Genomic DNA, 19,100 nt, shown 5'->3' on the forward strand with positions numbered 1-19,100 from the left:
GTTCTCTGTATCATATTCTTCATCATTTATTCCTTTGATTCCTTACATGCTATACGATATAATTCTCATACTTTTAATACTGTTTTCTTTCTTGTGGTCAAGTCGTGCAAATGCAACTGCCTTTTTTTACACTCCTATGCCCACATTTTCTATGTATTTATTGCAGGCTATAACAATTAGTATTCATAATAAGGTTTGGAAAACATAATTAACCTATCATTCTAACCTTTATCATAAATAAAAAAGGTTGTTTTTTTTAATGAGATAGGAAAACAGCGACAGAATCAAATAATTTCTTAACAATTATTTCTAATCTTGATTATATTACTGACTGAGAGAGAGAGAGAGAGAGAGATTATAAGTGACACCAAGTTGTCACGTTATAAAAATGGATTAGAAGAGAATACACCAAACCAGTAAGTATACAGGTAAGCAAATGAATAAGTAAAGAATAAACATACAAAGAAGAAAGCAGTAGTAGCTATGTGAAAATAAAACAAGGCTTAGTGACTAAATGAGAGAATGGGTATTAGAAAATCATCATGCAATGGATTGAATGTATAAAAACTAAAGGTTTCTTAGTTAATTCAATAGATAAGCCCGGAAGCGTTACGCTTGTGACGTCACAGTATTAGCTCTGCCCCCACCGCCTGGGTTGAACAGACTATATTACTGTATATTACTCTGGTTCGCCCCTTAAGGAAAAGTATTTTCAGAATGCTCCATCTCAAAATATATCCATTCTTTTCCCCTGCATCACCTCAAGACGAAACCAATAAAACCAAGACTCAGACTTTCCTACAACAATAGCTTCTTAGTCAAACATCTTTTCACACTCAAATCGTAGACCCCGTCATATTGTGTTTCTCTTGCTGCCCCCACGGCTTCTCACCCATAAAGGCTTCGAAATAACACGTATGAGAATTCATCTAACTTACATTGGCAGTTTAAATATGATAGTGAAGTATTCTTTCGCTACAGTAAGGTGTTTCATTGTTCCACCATCTCATATTCATACAGACTTGCCAATATCATCCCAATATCATCTTTAGAGGCTTGACGTGAATCGTTAGGCAGTTAAATAAATAAATACTGTATATATATGTATCATATGCATTATATTTATTATATATATATATATATGTATGTGTGTGTGTATGTATACACAGACACACACACACACACACACACACACACACATATATATATATATATATATAAATATATATATATATATATATATATATATATATATATATATATATCTATATATATATATATATATATATATATATATATATATATATATATATATATATATATATATATATATATATACATTGTAGCCAAATTTGTATAGAAGACGGTTTAGCTGCCAATTGGATGAACACCATTCATATTTGAACTACAATATATTATCATAGTTGACACGGCAAGATAAATTCCAGCTTACATGGAAGTTTCGCATTGAAAATAAAACAAAATGCGCTCACTACTGCAAAAGTGGATGATCGCTGTACGGACGATACTGAAAAATGCTCTTACTTTCCTTTGTTTTCCAAATCGGTTTTCAAAACAGTTTGTTTTTTTCTTTTTATCAAATACACACCAACGATCATTTAATATTTCTAAATGTTAGTTTATTTATACAGCTGAAAGAAACCAACTCCAGTATAAAATTGCAAGCACAGCCAGCTACCAGAATTTTAACTTTTTAAATATCAATAGGTTGGCAGCCTCAACTGAATGTATATGACATAAATATGACTTACCGTCTATATGCCGGAATAATGTCATCAGCAATGTTACGCTCTTGGTAAATCATATCAACAAGGCGACGAGACGTCAAAATGTAAAAGTCTTCTTCTTCAACCCAAGACATTTCAGAGGCCTCTCTGAAACCTTCCTTATGTTTCTTGAGTAATCCCATTAAAATTCTATAGTTATAGCATTTTTTTACAGTTTCAATTCGTTATTTGTTGCATTTTTTTTTCTTACATTTTTTTATCATTATTTTCATTCGTATTCCTGGTAACCAACATTTTCAGCGCGGGACCAGTGAATTGAAATGTAATTCAATAGACGGTGAAATATGTTGCGGGGCAGATTCAAGGCACCCTCCCCTCCCCCCTCCAAGGGGCTGAAAAAATCACTTTGGCAGCATGGCCAAATGCGTATTTTAAACGAAATGATAATAGGGAGATACGTCACTAGATAACACGGTAACAACTACACCCGAATAAAAGTTTATAAACTTTTTTTATAAATGTGTATATTATTTCCTGATAATATTTAGTTTACCGTCACATGATTTCATGAATCTTTATTGTCAGCTGAAGTTACAAAAATCTCCAAAATATGAAGGAAAACGAGTTTGCAACATTTTTGTCTGAATTATTCTTATTGATTTTTTTTTCTGTGGCCTGAACACGCAGAGGAGACCGATTTGATTAATATTTCATATGGTGCTCTTTACATATTCTTTTCTTCGTTTCGCAGTGAGAGATCCATCTGGTTGTACAAATATAAAACAACTGAGCTTCCACAAAAACTACACCGAGAAACCAAACTTCTTTTCCTTTCCAAATCTTTTCTTCATTTTTTTGACAGGCACTCCAAATGTTCCTGTGCGCAGAAAAATAAAGAGTGCTCTTTGAAATAAAAATTACCTTCATGGAGACTAACTATATTCAGCAAATTATAAGGTCAAGTCTTGGCAACATCTTTACTTTTGAAATGAAACTGATTGTATCATCTGCCCATTAGCATTTCCTCAAAAGTGTTTAAGAAGAGAAATGTTTAAAGGAATTTTTGTGAAGTGTTAACACCAAAAAAATGACATTGTTTGTCAGTAAAAAAAATATGGATACATTTTCACTCACCTCTATAATCTGCTTCTAATACTAACAGAAGAAGACTATAAGATTCTTGGGTTTAAACATAAACCGCGAGGTACCAGCATAGATGTGTTTTGGTGAATGATGACCCTCGTTCGAGTTACATCAACAATGACGCCATTGATGTAACAATCCTCACGGTATGTTTTGGTGAATGAAGACCTTGCACGAGTTGCGTCAACAATGACATCACAGATCTGAAAATCCTTGGAGTATGTTTGGTGAATGAAGACCCTCACACGAGTTACATCAACAATGATAACATAGATCTGAAAATCCTCACAGTATGTTTTGGTGAATGAAGATCCTCGCAGGAGTTACATCAACAATGGCATCATAGACCTGAAAAGCCTCACAATATTTTCAGTGTGGCGATCACCACCTTGCACCATTGTTCTGCTGTATATGAGTGACTTTCTTGCTTCAAGTGGGCTTGTCTGCTGCTGATGCATCAATGTCACTGGATGCACACACCTGACCCCCTTTGTGCCTACGGGTGTGTTCTCGTGCTCTCAGGTGTACGGAGACCATCGTCATCGCCCACATCCTGAGCTCTCGTCCGTTATTATGGCGACGCCTCCAGAATCTTCCGGCGAACAGCCGTTGACTCGAGATCTTCTGAGGGCCGTCAGGAGGCCTTTTGGTCACGAAGAAGAGAGCATCTGATTTTATGCCTTTTTTGTATCCAAAAATAGACTCATTCCCTTATGGTTGAGCATTAGCGTTTTGTTATGACCAATGCGTCGAAGTGCTAACGAAACTATCACTCTTTTGATAAACTGATTCAATGCGGAGATTAGTGCGTTGTTTTTGTCCGGTGTGGGGAACGCATCTACATGATGGTAGATATTATTACTATAAATATTGTGTTAAGTTAGGTTAAGTATTTCCCTCTTTCTTTCATCTCCCACTTATTACAGACTTAGTGCGGAAGTTGTTGTTTTTCCCTTCTAATTAGCACCTTCCCTTTAACTATCGTTTACGTGAAGGCTAACTGTGGGTTTGAATGGGAGTTGTAGGTGAATGTGTTTATGCCCTCAGCCAATAATTCGAGGGCGTGTGCAAATAATTCATTGTAATAAATCTAGGCATTTACGTTAAAGGTTTCAATTACCCCCTCAATAAAGTGTATTTTACTGCATATATTGCTGGTAAATCTTACTCTTTAGCTTACAAGCTATCGTAGTAAAGGTAATTTTTTGGAAGGCACAGAAAGTGCCTGGAAATGCTATTAAGACTTTAAAGTGAAAAGCAAACTTTATAATAAATTATCTTATCAGGACAACATATTTTCTAACACACACACATTATATATATATATATATATATATATATATATATATATATATATATATATATATATATATATATATATATATATATGCACATATGTATATACATACACACACATACATGTATACTGTGTGTATATATATATTTTAGAGAAACAATCAGTGCTCTTATAACAGTGCAACAAGTGAAACAAAAAAGAAAACGGCTGACTGGCTGATATTGGATCTGTCCTTCACAGAACTGACAGACGCAGTTTAGTTCCTTGTTTTCAAAGAAAAAAGTGGTGTAGGAACTTCGTAATGCGCAAAGTTAGTCGCTGAATGAAGGAAGTCTCGCCGAATCCTGCAGGCTGCAGCACCGTAGGATTTTAGCCACAAACATCTTCCTTGGAACAATTTCTGAATACTGCGACTTTCGTCTCTAGGAGTTTACTCGGGTCAGTTTCACCTGGCAAAGGAAATTTCAAGCAATACTAAGTCACATCACCTTTTTCACTGAGAGTTAATTCTAACACAGTCCCACTTTATAGAGGTTATCTTATACCTAATCGTTCTGCTTCAGTAGGATTACCTTCTACTTGATATTCAAACTTGACTGATATTTTCTTATACATATTAAATTCTACTTCATAAAGATTATGTTCTATCTAAAAAATATGCTTTATAAAGATTATCTTATCCGTTTTACTTTATAAAGGTTACCTCATACTTAAAGAAATCAAGCAGCACACTACATTAACGTATAACATTTACCGACTACATTAAACACCATTTCCTCATTATATCATCACATTATAAAAAGAAACCTGAAACAAGTCATCGCATAAATTACTTTAGATCTATATGTCCAACGAACAACTTTAACCTCCTGCTCTCATGTTTAATTCTTTTCGCACTGAAAAAATTCAATTACAAATTTTTTCACGTCATTTATGATTTATACTTTACTCTGATACACATTAGTTGTAAATCGTATACTATTTTCTTTCTTTTTCTACTAACCCCTATATCTCTTCTAATTATGGACTAGATTTTCCTCGATCAATAATTTTATAAATACTGCCCTTTCGCTCTAAGATCTTTCATTTCTCTACAACGCAATACTGAATGCAAGATTATCTGAACAGTCACCTCTAACTTATTTTTCGAAAATCTCCAGATCCTCTTACTTATGCTAAAAGATGACCTAACTCTTCATTTCAAGTATTGATTCTGCCAATGTTCCATTAAACTGAACACAGTTTGTCTTACTCTCCTGTGACTTAGCATCAGAAGACATGGAGACCAATTACCTCTTCACTTTTTTGCTTTTCACAGTCTGGTAAAATCTGCAGTTTCCTCCTTGCTTCTCTCATCCATCAGTGTTAGGCTTCGTGTCTTTCTTCCTAAATTTTTATTCTCCTTGATGACTGACTTTCACAAGGGAATTATACTTCCGTTCCTGCAGCCCTAATGTAAAAACTGATAAATACACTGCTCATGCTGATCTGTCCAAAATCTTTGTCAAATGTAATGCTGATATCGAAACCGAATGAGGATGTACAAATTGCATAAATAATACTCTCCGCATTGCGTTTCAATTTCTAGCAGTAATGACTATTCCACCATTTGACATCCTTCGCGGTACAGATAGGAAATCGTATCAAAGCTTCGCTGGCCTCCCTCCACTAGGTGAAACGCTCTGTTCATTAATTATACCATGGTACATGATTTAATCGACAGCTGAGTTAATAGACAGAACGATTGGAGAGAGAGAGAGAGAGAGAGAGAGAGAGAGAGAGAGAGAGAGAGAGATTCCACATAACCTGAGTAAGATTTTGGTGCTGGTAACTGTAAAATTGCAATACCTTCGGAAACTAACTGTTGAAGATCATTAAGGTACTGAAGTTGTGTATATCATATGTGCTTCGGACATCAGTTAAGACAATTGTTTATAAATAAATATGATTCACAGACCAGTGAATGAACAGAGGAAAGGTAGACAACCGAAAGCTAAGCCGATGAAACAACGCTCAATGAAAGAGGACAGTTTTAGTTCCAAAAAAATAGAGCATAAAATTCGGAGGACACAGTATTTTGATAATCCCTGCTATTCCATCATCAGTGACGTCAGGCAAAGAAAATTATTCGACAATTGAAGATTTAATTATTATAAGTAAAACCACAGTTCTTTGACTCGCACTTCCCTTATTGTTGAGAAAAACTATCACATTTCAAAAGAAACCGGAGATCGTAGAAGGGCTAGGCAACGTAATGAGAGAGAGAGAGAGAGAGAGAGAGAGAGAGAGAGAGAGAGAGAGAGAGAGAGAGAGAGAGAGAGAGAGAGAGAGAGAGAGAGAGAGAGAGAGAGAGAGAGAGAGAGGGGGCTTAGGCAAGTAATGTGAGAGAGAGAGAGAGAGAGAGAGAGAGAGAGAAATATCATCAAAGGACACAAGTGCCCTGAGATACGCCAACCTACTAACATCCCAAGTAAGGAAAGAAGGGGGGAAAAAATGAAACAGCATTGCCACTAACGGCTCGAAAAATATAAAAAGCAACCTCGCGGTTATTCACACACAAAGTTAACGAAGCGTACATTTCTAAATAAAAGCTAACATGCCGTCAAACTCTCTCTCTCTCTCTCTCTCTCTCTCTCTCTCTCTCTCTCTCTCTCTCAGACAACTTTACACAAGAATTTTTCTATTTTTAACAGGCTATTCATATATTCACTATGATACAGTTTTCCACCTAGACATGAAAGATCACACTGCAACTCATAATCATTTCGATAATGTTGAGCAAGAACGAAGCAGCAGGTGGCTGGTTTTAACTCTTCCCTTTTTCTATTCTACAAAAGTCCTTTTTCATTACATAGGTATGATTCAATTCTACCTACTCTGTTTTTATCTGCCCAACCAACTCCATTGCTTTCTAGCTAAAGAAAAAACATACGAATCTTAAACCTCATAAGGGAAAGTTCATCGTGCTCATGGATATTTCTGGCAAAACAACTTAAGTCTTCTAAGGCAGCCGTGTCAGTGAGTGGAAATCCCTTTCCTAATAACGGTCAGGTTATAGCATTCGGGGAATAGAGAAAAGGACAGAAAATTCCTCATTCAGCCACCAAGTGAATAGTATGAGAAACTAATCAAGTTTATACCTTCAAAAATAGTATTTGTGTGATTAGAATGTTTGGAGAGAGAGAGAGAGAGAGAGAGAGAGAGAGAGAGAGAGAGAGAGAGAGAGAGAGAGAGAGAGAGAGAATGGTGGAATCTAGTCCCTTCCAAAGGTAATCGAGAATTTTACTACTTTTCTTTCATCAGCGATAAACATCGCCTAGTGTTATAATAGGCCGGTCAATTGAGGTTTAAAAAGGGACCAACCCGAAAATAAATACTATAAATCTGGAAATAGTTTTAAAGTATTCTTTAATACTTATATTTTATCAGAAAGAAACCCCACCAGCTAAGTCCTTGAGCATTTTTCACAATGTGCTCCTAAAGTCACCTCCGTCATTTGAGATACAGTATGAATGTAACCTGTTAAAATTCTAATTATAAAGGATAATGGAATTCATTAATAGGTGGGTATGCCTTTGTTACACCAACAAAACTATGGAAAAGCATTACATAAAATTATTGTCAATAGTTTTCCATCTCAGGGTTAATAAACGGGAGATATATATTTTAGTACTTCATTACTTTGGAACACGTATTTTGTTGTTAAGAATTTACCAAGCATGGTTTTCACTTATGCTAGTTCTGAAGTAGGCATTTTCCTATTGAGCTCACAAACAAAAGACACAAGAATGCATGATAAATAAAAAGATAAATAATCTGTAAGTCTTCAGTTATAAAACAAAAAAGAATATGTTAAATGTCAAAAATGTTTTCAACATCATCATCCTCCTCATTAAACACTTGGCCAGTTTCTTCTTCACAGTTACTGACTTCGTTTTTGTCACAGCTGTTGTTACAACCAAATCCTCTACAATCGCCACAGGCAGAAACACATTGCATTCCATTTAGCTTGCACGAGCATTGATTCTTCCACTATCAAATGGAGTGAAAATATCAAGCTGTTCGAGAATCTTTTGAAGATCACAGAAATCTCTCTGAATTCTAGTTTTCCCTAATTCTTCATGCTGCTCACTAGTTTTGTGACAGTGATCAGTTAGTAATGCCATTGCATTGTGAACTGTAGCATCGGAATGCACTGAATGACTCCACAGCATACACACAGCTGGAGTCATTCCCCTGTCTCTGGTTAGACCACCTCTGCTTTTTAAAGATCGCATTAGCACTTGCTCTATGACCAAGTCTGGCCACAAACCAGCCCAATGTTTGTCAGTCCTGTGGATAACATGATAACCCTCGACAGCAAGTTTCTGATGCAGCCATGGATGTGTAATTGGCAAGTCGAGCATCTGTTGGAGGTACAAGCGAGCTGACTTTGCATAATTCAGATGACCAGTGGCAGCAAATAAATTGAGCATCTTTTGTAAAGATACCAAGCTCAAGTTCCAGTCACCTGTACGGGCTGCCAGAATATGTTGCCTCATTAGTTTGACATACTGCATGTATTGCAACCATAATCTTGCTGTTCATGATTTTTGTGACAGATGAGTGATCAACCTTTCATTATAGGTTTCTAGCTTATCAAAGACAGTGTTGTCAAAAGTTGCTTCTCTTAAGTCTGTCAGTTGATTGCATGTTGTTTTATTTTCTTCCACATCTTCTTTGCTTAACTTGTTGATTCCATCTTCGTGCACATAATTATCATCACCATCTGGCATTAACATTTGCTGTAACTTTGTGAGAGCACTTTCAACTAAAATGTGTGCACGCACTGCTCTTGATATGGATTTACCTTGAAGAATTTGTCTAATGGTATTTTCCCCATAGACTGTTTGCAGCACACTTTCAATGAAAGAGCTATCCATCAAGGAGCCAATGCTGCCAGCAAAAGACATCAATGTGTGGAAACCTCCTAAATGTATCACAATATTCAAGGACTTCTCTATTGCAATTTCAGTTGCCTTAAGCCACAATGGCTGATCAATTGTTATAGATGGTGTTGTAACATTGAGTGTTTTACACTGATCAATCACAAAAAGCAGAGTAGAGTAGATGCATGTGTAGTTTGCTGGATTCAAGTTAATAATGGGCACCAATGTTATTGTTGCCTTTTCTTGATTCCCTTCTTGAATCAGGTTTTGCATATAACCAGACCAGTTAGGTCTAGGGTTATCTTTTGTTGAATTTAAACTTGCAGCATGCCACAAAATTTCTGTATTCAGTGTTTCAGGTAAAACATAAGGGTATAAAAGTTCTATCGAAGGTTTGAATAAAATGCTGTCAAATTTTCTGCTCTGTGGGAAATCATAGGCAGTAATATGGACATCTGTTGCCTTGAGTATTAATTCCTTTACCCTCAGTAACTTATCAGGCTTTTCAATTCGTATCTCCTTGGTTACACTCTGACTACTCCCGACAGTTGAAGAAATGATGCCCATGCCATGAAAGCTTCCTCGGCCATCTAAAGTAGCAATATTGTGGTCAACGCTGTCTGCGATGAATTGTGTGAAGCTGTTTTCTGTTGATGTTTGCTTGATGATATCATTCAACGATTGTGAGGTAAGAGAATCTTGCTTGAAACGAGTGACTTCACAATAGGAAACAGAAAATCCTAACTTGAACAATTCATCATTGAGCCACTTTGATCCATAAATGTGATCTACCTCAACACCCAGGGTAAATAAGATAGGTGGCATTATCATAGGAGAAGCTAACATGACAATACATTGTCCTATACATTCTTGCTTAAGTGTGGACTTGGTAAAGCTAGCCATAAAAATCCTAAGGCTATCAGGAATCCATGGACTTGTTGTTTCTTCTGTAGTTGGATATGATGATGAGTCATACTGTTTTTCCAGAATTTCTGCTCTGATTAAGTTTGCAGCAGCTTCAATGATCCTTCTACTTTCCTCTTGTATGTCATCTTTTCTCTCTCGGAATTTTTTATTTACAATGAAGCTGGCCATATCAAGGAAATATATCAGTGTTTCTCTTCCAGATTGTTCAGAAAAGGATATGTGGCCACCATAATGGTCTTTCAATAGTTTTTTTAGATACCTAGAATCATATGCTTCATCACTGTCTGAAAATTCTATAACCATTTCTCTGAACTCTGGTATTGAGTGGATGGAAGTTTCAGCTTCTAACCATTCATAAGCTTTGTTAAAACTATTCTTCATTCCTTCATTACTTCGCCGACCTCTTAAACATTTTTGCTCATCAGGTAAGAGATTTTGAATCGTTTCAAATCGAATCCGACAATTTCTATGATATCGAGCTTCTGCAGCAATAAAATCAATGCAATAAGTGCTCTGGCCTGCACTTCTAAAGCCCATTCATCATGCTCGTCAGTTTCAAGTCTAAATTTGCAAGCTTCCAAGATTTTCTCGCGAAGTTGAATTGTCGAAACAAGGTGCCAATCCCGTCTCGATGGATTCTTTTTAGCTATCTTGCAGGTTGAATTCATAAAAAACAATTAATTTTCCAGTCAAACAAACTTATTGATCTCCTTGTCTTTCTTCTTTGAGTCTTTTCTGATTCTGTTGAAATTCTACGTTTATTGTTGAACCATTTCCTACAGTGTTCGTGAACCAAAACATCAAGCCCTTCATTTTTACTGGTGAGCAGTTGCTGGTAGATTGTCTCTTCATTTCTCTGTTGGCTATATTCAATAAGACTAAGTAGTCCTTTTTCTTTTACTTGAACAATAGGAACAAATGACTTTTTACAAATTATGCATGACATCATAACTGGAAAAAAAGGTATCTATAACATTTGTATGGAAAATATCGAAAAAAAAAAAATCAGTATGATGCTCTAAACAAAAGTTGGTTTACTGAATTTATATTGGTCAGTCATATTTTAGGCAAACAACTCCATCTCGCAATTCTGGGATATATATATATATATATATATATATATATATATATATATATATATATATATATATATATATATATATATATATATATATGCTGAATAACACCCAAAGCTTCAAGATGGAAATTGCTGTCCTCTTATGAGACATTTTAAAATTCGACATTGTCATTCCCTGGTTTAATATATGATTACCCAAGGCCTTTGCAGTTTCAATAAGATATCATTATATAGGGGTAATATAAGATTAACTCTATCCTATCACATAACGCAAAAAGACCATCTAATCTTTAAAAAAAAAAGTAAGATATTTATGTTATATCTTTTAGGCCCCTACAAGAAAAATAGACCTATAAATTGCAAAATCTGGTGGAATTTTTAATCTACTGGTCTAAAAAAGTCCTTTAATTGAAAATGAACTTAGTTATATCTAAAAAATAAGCAATGCTGAAGTTACCATTCAATCAAAATCTGTGCATTTCGAGCAGCTTTTTACGTATAAAGATGTCAACTTCAGGATCAAATTTTGTAAAACGCTCGAGGAGTTGGCCGGTGGGTTTTTTTTCTGGAAATATGTACATATGAAAGAACACTTTAAAACTGATTCCAGCTTCATAGTAATTAGTTTCGGGTTCGACCCTCTATTGACCGGCCTATAAGGTAATAACAGTTTTATTATATTATTATTATTATTATTATTATTATTATTATTATTATTATTATTATTATTATTATTATTTTTATTTAGACGTCGAACCCTATTCATATGAACGAACATAGGATTTAGGCCAAAGGCCAAGCGCTGGAACCTCTGAGGTCACTCAGCACTTAAACGGAAATTGACAGTAAAGGGACTGAAATGTGTAACAGGAGGAAAACCTCGCAGGTGCACTATGAATCAAGTGTTAGGAGAGGGTTTCAAGTAACATGGAAGAAAGAGAATACGAACGGAGGTCGAGTAAAATGAATGAAAGGAGTTGCAGCTAGGGGGCCAAGGAGCGCTGCAAAGAACCTTAAGTAATGCCTGCAGTGCATATTCATATGGAACAAGCCCACAGGGGCCACTGACTTGTAATTCAAGCTTCCAGAAAATATGATGTTGTTCATTAGAAAGGAGTAACAGGAGGTAAAGTTAAATATAGAATGAATAGATCACTTATTGAAAAAGGAAAAATAACAAATAAAGAAATAAAATGTAAATAAATGACTAAAATGCAAGGAGAGTTTTATTAGGGTAGTAATGCATTGCATCTTTGCTTGGATTTTCGAAGTTCCAATTGCACGACATCCTCAAGGGGACGGTTCCACAGTTCAACGGTGTGAGAGGAATACAGGACCACTGGAACTGGGAAGTTCCACAGCAAGGCATATTTACTGCATACTGATGGTACTCTTCAGCAAATTTCATTGCTCTCGGCATGAAAAGGGGATCAGAGATCAATAGCAAATGAGAAAGATTTCGGTTAAAATACAACTTATGATAAATTGACGGAGAGAACTACTATTAGGAAACAAACCTACCACCATGAACTACTCTATCTAAAAGAGATAAATCTCTGGCAGAGGCAGACAACAACAATGAAGAACAGTATTCTTGTAATGGAAGAACAACTGACCTAAAACAGGTTGCACAGATTTTATCACTGTTATAAATATATGAGGCCTTACGAGCAATAACTAACTTTCGTTCGTGCGGCATTTGCAGAAACTTTCATCAGATGTTTCTCAAAAGTAAGACATGAGTGTTTCACCCTTCTTGTAGTCGAACTCGTATATGACATGTATCACTGAGATGGATGAAACTTGCTAAGCCATGTCGTGAACTATTACGGCATGTAGTCACTAGAGGATTTCTAGGGGACCGATTGGTCACTCAAAGTACCAGGAAAACACATGAGTTTTATGACATAATTGCAGTTATCGGGTTTGTAATTTATCTGTTATACTTTATCCTCCCTCCTTCTGTAATAACCTTTTTTTCTGTGCTCCTTAAAACTTGATAGTGAAAAAAAAAAAATCGAATCGTTCCTTTCGTTAAATGTCAGATAACGCTCCTATGGGACCTTTCTGTCTTACCAACTAATATTCTCACTCTGCGGATGCAGAACAATGATCATCAATTATGCAAATGTTTAAAAATTAACCCTTCTCTGTTAAGGCCATCAGTAAGTTCAGGCTGATGAAGACACCTGCTCCTTGTCATCATGAAGTACTAAACTGGATGTTAAACTAATCATGCAATCGAAAATTATTTTTAAAATGAATGCAACGCAATAAGAGAATACTGAGTTTTTCCTTTTGTGACACTGAAAATGACCTGGTGATCAAAATTAAAGGAATATTGCATTTCCACAGACATTTTTCCTTTTTTGAAAAAAAAACGCCGATGAATGAGCAACGATGTTCTATTTTCAGTAATTCAAGCACGTTAAATATATTTGAAATACGGCATTAAAAACAACCTTTTTGCCCTGTTGTTTCTATTCATCAGTAATAATATATATATATATATATATATATATATATATATATATATATATATATATATATATATATATATATATATATATATATATATATATACATATACAAGTACATATACATATATATATGTAAACTATAAGTGCGTGTATATATATATATATATATATATATAATTATATATATATATATATATATATATATATATATATATATATATATATATATATATATATATATATATATATAAGAAAATTGGTGCCCGCCCTGATTAAATTTTTCTGGATTCGCTTATGCCTATAGGGGAAAGAAACCTCCCTCAGTTTTCAATAGAGAATCTATTCTTTGACAATGTCTCTTTAACCAAGCGGAACTCATTTAGAATTCTATGTGATTACGGATGACTGCAAAATCACTCTTGAGAAAAATATCCGGTCAATTTCAGTTGCTTTTTCCCAAATCTTCCATGATTTCATTGTTTTCGTGTTTTTACTCTGCCATGTTCAGAATTTTGTTCGCCTGCTTTGTCTTCGGCAACTATCTCGCACCTTAAATCGTTAACCTACCGCCCGCTAGTTCACCCAGCTCTATATGGGTGCGGGCGTCTCCTTGCATGCTTTGTTTCTTTATTTAAGTCTTCTGGTGGAAACCCATATGGACAGAGTCAACAGACTATAAACCCAAAGAGGGCTCTTAAGGGGAATCAGCCTGCAAGAGACAAGCTAAAGGGAAAGGTGATAAATAATTAAATATTAGGGAATATAAAATAAAACTAGTATATATGAATTCAGGAGACATCAACGGAGAGCAGGAATGAACCCCTCGCTTGAACATTTGGAAATCAGAAGACTTTACAACTGCATTAGGCAAACTATTCTACATTTTAGTTATAGCCAAAATAAAACTCTCTGCAAGTTGGAGTCAAGATAAGTCTGTTAACAACCTCACCCTAAGGCTTGCTTAGTAACAGGAGGGTTTTATCATTCTGGGGCCACCCCCTCCAATGTGAAAAAAGTGAATGGTAAAAAAAATTGATCTAACTTTTTTTTTCCATGCTGCACTCGCCCGTTACCATTACTTCACCTTCAGCTAGCATCCTCTTTCGCCTGGGGTGACTGGTGGGCTACAAGCTGTAAGTGAACCACTGACATTACCATTGATTTAAATATATGAAATTCGTTGTCAAGGGCATTATTAATACTTCTTCTCCTTATATTTAGATTTATGAAGCTTCATAAATATCATACATACGAAAAGGAGGCGAAACCTTTCACAATATATACAGGGTGTTTCGAAATTAAAGCCCCCCCCCTCTACAGCATAAACTAAAATTGATATGGACAAAAACAAAAGTAATTCAGAGCAGGTATTTATTTAAGTTTCTCTCTGAGTATTTAATATTTTGTGTGGCCTCCATCTGCCTGTACCACAGCCTGCATTCTTGAGGGGTATGATTTCAGCAAATCGCAAAAAAGCTGAGACTCAAACTCCATTTCCCTGAGCACTTTGGACACCTCTATTCGCAGGTCGTCGAGGATTGGTATACCATCATAATTCACTGTGCGTGCTTCAACACGATCCTTTAAGACACTACCAATGTTTTCACACACATTAAGGTCAGGGGAGCTACCTGGAAATTCACTTGACGAGAAGAAATTGATACCACTGTTTCGAAGCAGCTCCTGTGTCTGAAGAGCCTTGAAACATGGCACCTTACCATGCAAAAATGTGACTTCTTCAACAGATAACACATTTTCAGGATCTTTGAGGAAAGGAAATACTCCACCAGTAAACACAGTTTCTCTGAAGTATTCGCCATTCCATGACTGTCCTTTTTCTTTGATGATCCACATTAACCGTTTGGCTGTGAATCAGAGAAAAATTCCCAAACATTCAGGAAATTTCACAACTTGGCGATATCGCACGTCATCGCTGATGTCATCCAACTTTGCAGCCCAAACGATGTTATATTTATGATTTGGCTTCCTGACTGTGTAAATGAAGAATTCATCTGATGCAGCAACATGAAGAAAGTCAGCTTCATCCCAATCTTTAAGATAAAAACCACAAAACCATGCACGGTCTTCTCTCTATTGCTGAGTGACGTTGGGCTTGCTGATAACATGAAATGGCTCCATACTAGATTTTTTCAACTCACGATTTACAGCACTATAACTTCTCTTCTTTCCCCTTTTTGTTTCTAGTTCAAGTGCCAATTTAGTAAAGACTTTCTTGGTCTACCCGCTGCCTCAGCTATGATGTCTTTTGACTCCTGAGAAAGGACTTCAGGCCTTCCAAGATTCTCACTCTTCTCAATGACAGTCATATGGATTTTTGTTCCAGTTTCTTTTAACAAAGGATTCATCTCTTTTAATGCATTTAGCTATCCAGGAACGTGAAATGAAGGATGCGCCAGCATCCCTGTCCTCCCTGAAGGTCATAGCCCAGATTCGGTCAATCCATCTGATTTCCTCCGAGTCGTTAGCCACGGCTGTATCTAACTCCGTCACTCAGTCTGAAAATGTAAGAAATGTAAAATGAAAAATAGGGTAATAGAAACTTCAAATAATTTACTTGGAGATAGGCTATAGCAGAAAACTTCATAACTCTCCATTTATTCTGTGGAAGGGGCGGGGTCTTTAATTTCGAAACACCCGGTATTGTGATTCTGTTCCGAATCTAATTACTAACGTTAATAATTCCATACAGCATGAAAATTTAAAACAAAATAATCTCTATAAAATACAAGTCTGTGTCATATTTGAGCATTCAGTCAGCATTAAATATCTGGTGAATTATAAAGCAAGTTTCCATTGCCAACGAAATATAAGAGAGATAAATATTAAAATTCCATTTATTTGCACCTAATAAACGACCCCCCACCCCTCTCTCTCTCTCTCTCTCTCTCTCTCTCTCTCTCTCTCTCTCTCTCTCTCTCTCTCTCTCTCTCAGTGGTACTGAAGCCTAATGAGATAATTTGTCTTGAACTCTCAGGGCCAGACGAAAAAGTGTGACTTTACATTAGAAAGAAAGAAATCAGTTTTAAGCAGAGAATATTAAGAACGCAAAAGAAAGAAAGAGAATCACCACCTCTCTCGCTCTCTCGCTCTCTCTCTTCTTCTTCTTCTTCTTCTTCTTCTTCTTCTTCTTCTTCTTCTTCTTCTTTACACTATGGCCCAGATCTTCATTTATCCCACTCATCCATTTTTCGTTCTGACATCTGCCTGATGAACTACTGAACGCCTGGTCTTGGAAAACTTGAGGAGTAAAACTTGGCCGTCGTTTTTATGGCCAAGGTTAAAATTCTATTAATTTTATTTTTTTGGTTTAGTGTGGCTGACATAAGAAGAAGAAGAAGAAGAAGAAGAAGAGGAGGAGGAGGAGGAGGAGGAGGAGGAGGAGGAGGACTGGCAGAGATTTTCTCGTCTTCTATGAAAATATCTCCTTAAAGAAGAATCTAATTAATTTCCCAGGGCAACCACAGGCTATTTTCGCAAATGAGAAAACATTTATACGGGATAACGTACGTATATCCCGTGTGTGTGTGTATATAAATATATCTATCTATCTATCTATCTATCTATATATATATATATATATATATATATATATATATATATATATATAGATAGATAGATAGATAGATAGATAGATAGATAGATAGATAGATAGATAGATAGATAGACAGACAGATATATAATAATATATATGTATGTATGTATGTATGTATGTATGTATGTATATATATGTATGTGAATATATATATATATATATATATATATATATATATATATATATATATATATATATATATATATGAATATATATATATATATATATATATATATTATGGTTTTACCTGAGAGGGAGCTTGAATTCTGAGCAGAGAAATTATCTTTATACTTTTCTAAGAGGATGCTTCACTTACCATGGGAAACCTATTTAATCTGACTACTACTTTGGGATCAGGCTACCACAACATGTGTATTCTGTGTGAACACCCTATGTGTATTCTCAGCCTATGAAACTTAAAACCCAGTGTCTTGTAAAGGCAGGGCAGTCTGGTGGTAGCAAGGGCCATTAGAGGAAGACTCTCTCTCTCTCTCTCTCTCTCTCTCTCTCTCTCTCTCTCTCTCTCTCTCTCTCTCTCTCTCTCTCGTTATATATAACGGGAATAACAAGAAAATATTCATTGAAAAGCTCTGTTAAACTCACCCCAGGAGTGTGTTAATTTTGTAAAAGATATTCAGGAATATTTTGTACAAGTGTTGAAGAGGAGATATATATTGGTGTAATGTTTACTAAAGGTAATGTGGTGAATATTGAGTTTTGTTAATATTCTTGGCAAAAGAGAATTGTTATGTTTGATAAGTCATAGAAAGAAGTGAGTCTGACTTTTCTTTTTATAAGAAAAGTTATATAAAAGATTGATGTAGTTTTTTAACACATTATTGGTGATTGCGGTGTTTTCATTTTTGTGTATCGCATTTTTATATGTCTGTGCTATCATATTATTGTGATTTTATTGTTGCCGTGTTTTGCTGGTAATTTCTTAGCATTTTGTTAGTGCCTGCCTATTATAGAGATTTTTGGTGAATGTTATGTGGATTTCAATCAGTAATATTTTGGTGACTGTTTGTAATTGTTGAAACAGGTAAAAGCTTGGCACTTAAGTGATAGTTAATAGTTTGATTCTTACATAATCAGATTGTTTTCTTGATAAAGCAAAATTCTGTGAATTAAACTTGATTAAGAGATACTTAAATCTTACACTGTTGTCAATTAACGGTAAATCTTTTGAGATTGTAAACTTTACATATAGCTTTTGAACTTAGAAATAAACCTGTTTGTTTAAAGTTTTTAAAACATAGCGATTCATTTTGAATACCAGTACTTACAGACATTAATGAGTGTGTATAAGGTAAGTGATATTCCTGTTTGCTCACCTAAGACTTATCTAGGTAAAATAGAACCAGAGAGACAGCTACAATGCTGATTGAAGTGAAACTCATATTCCATTAGTCTGGATATAACTTAATAATTACCTCATCCATAACTTGATAAAGTTACATTGATTTTCTCCAGTGATAAGTAAGTTTATGGGATCATTGTACCTTTAGTGATTCAGTCGAAGCTTTGTTATGAGGTTTCAAGTATCTGGTCGATGTGAGGTAACTTTTGGTATTATCATTTGCACAACAGATTTGTTGGCCTATTTTTGTAATAACCAGGTGCTTGATCACTTGTAACAATATATATATATATATATATATATATATATATATATATATATATATATATATATATATATATATATATATATATATATATATATATATATATATATATATATATATATATATATATATTCAATAAGCTACAAACGTTCTTTAATATCCAATTTGCTCTACTTCGGAAATAATATATTTTCATACATGTTACCGAAGGGGAATTTTTAGTTGATAATAAGTTCGTCGTCCCGTGGGCTCAAACCAACG

The sequence above is a fragment of the Macrobrachium rosenbergii genome, chromosome 12, assembly GCF_040412425.1.
Source record: "Macrobrachium rosenbergii isolate ZJJX-2024 chromosome 12, ASM4041242v1, whole genome shotgun sequence".
In the NCBI taxonomy this organism is placed as follows: Eukaryota; Metazoa; Arthropoda; class Malacostraca; order Decapoda; family Palaemonidae; genus Macrobrachium; species Macrobrachium rosenbergii.